Source organism: Echinops telfairi, unplaced genomic scaffold, assembly GCF_000313985.2.
Source record: "Echinops telfairi isolate 266 unplaced genomic scaffold, ASM31398v2 ScPeMD7_1;HRSCAF=3_0, whole genome shotgun sequence".
Lineage (NCBI taxonomy): Eukaryota > Metazoa > Chordata > Mammalia > Afrosoricida > Tenrecidae > Echinops > Echinops telfairi.
Window position 1 is genome coordinate 52,721,754 of NW_022103896.1, and position 1,864 is coordinate 52,723,617.

The following is a 1,864-nucleotide window of genomic DNA, read 5'->3' on the forward strand; positions in this document are numbered from 1 at the left end:
GGTATTTTCAGCAACCTCACATACATGGGACAGTTGGCCAATGAATAAGGAAGACTGCAGGGAGAAGGATGCATTTGAATTACGGTGTTGAACTAGAACACTGAAAGCACCATGCACTGCAGATGAACGAATAATGCTGTGTTGGAAGAAGTGCAGCCAAAATGTTCCTTAGAAGAGACTGTCTCTAGCATTTTGGTCATGCTATCAGGAGAGACCAGACCCTGGGAAAGAGGATGCTGTTGAAGTAGAGTAAGAGAAATTGCAAGACCCTCAGTGAGATGAATTAACTTAGTTGTTGCAACATAGCCAGCCGTGGACACCACCATGTCATAAGTGGGTTCAAATGCAGCAACAATTGTGAGAACGGAGCAGGACAAGGTAATGTTTTGTTCAGTTTTACATGAAGCGGCTGTGAATTGTACTTCACTTGACACCTAACAACAATACACCTGTGATCCAGAAAGTCTGAATTTTATTATATTTGTATATAACCCTTAACACCCTTGTTGTGGATGCCAGGTGCCATAGATCTATTCACAACCCATAGCAACTTTATCCCAATAGAATGAAACACTTCCCAGTGCTGCACCATCACTGCAATTGTTCCTATGCTTGAATCCCCTGACAACCACCATGTCAATCCATCTCCTTGAGAGCTTTCATCTTTTTTGAAAACCTTATGTGTAGCTTCTAATCATTCCGCCCTTACAATGTAGTTAATTAAGATGACCCTTCTGGCCATAGTCCTTTATGTAATGTATTAAAAATCCTGGCCTCTGCTTGTGGCAGCAGTTCCATTGTGGAGGGAATAATCTGATAATGTTTAGGCCTAAAGTGGGGTTACGTCTTTGACTTAAGTGGACCAAGTCACCACCCTGTGTTTCCTTGGGCATGGGGAGGGCGAGGATGATCTACTGAAAGTAGAAAAACCACACCTCTTTCCAAATCATTCCTCTCTATATAAGAGAGATCTCAGAAGCAGGAACACAGAGAGAAATCCCAAGACCACGGGAAAAGCCCATTTCAAGATCTCTTCTGTCTGAAGTGGGGAAAGGCTGAATCTGTGGCATGGAGTACATGGGAAAGAGCAGGGAACCAAGCTGAGGCCAGAGGCTGAGGCACGGAGGCCGTGAGACCGAACCAAGAAGCAGGGCTGAGCCAACAAGGCTATGAGGCATAGCAGTGGCCTGGCTCCCTGGTCCATGGAGGTAGAGGCTAAAGCACCACCTGGCTGGGAAGCTGAGGATCAGACAGAGACCTGACTGCTAGCTAAGAAGAGGGGTTGTAGTGGACCAATGACTATCCTTACTATTTTCTGATCCTAAGGTGGCATAATGATTACATATAGGGCTGTGATCTACATGCACAAGAGTTTGAAACCACCAGCCACTCCTTGGGAGAAAGAGAGGGCTTTCTACTCCCATAAACAGTTTTGTCTCAGAAATTCGGAGAGGCAGTTATTTCCTGAGTTCAGTGAGGGAGTGAGGAAGGGAGTGAGTTGTGGTAACCTGTTAATGACCCTAATTGTCATGATGTGCCATGCAGTTGATTCCAACTCATAGCGACCCTATGTACAACAGAACAAAACAGTCCTGTGCCACAGTCACAATGCTGTGACATAGGAGCCCAGTGTTGAATGTCGCCCTTGCTAACCCATCTTGATAAGGGTTTTCCTACTTGGGGCTGCCATTCTATTTTACCAAACATGATGTCCTTTTCCAGGGAGTGACCGCTCCTGATAATATGTCCAGAGGAAGTCTTGTGACCCTTGCTTCTCAGGAGCTTTCAGGCTTCTAATAAATTCCTTTAACTGTGAGTATAGTTTGTGAGTTCTCTGTGGCCATTGCAATGGATTATTGAACCC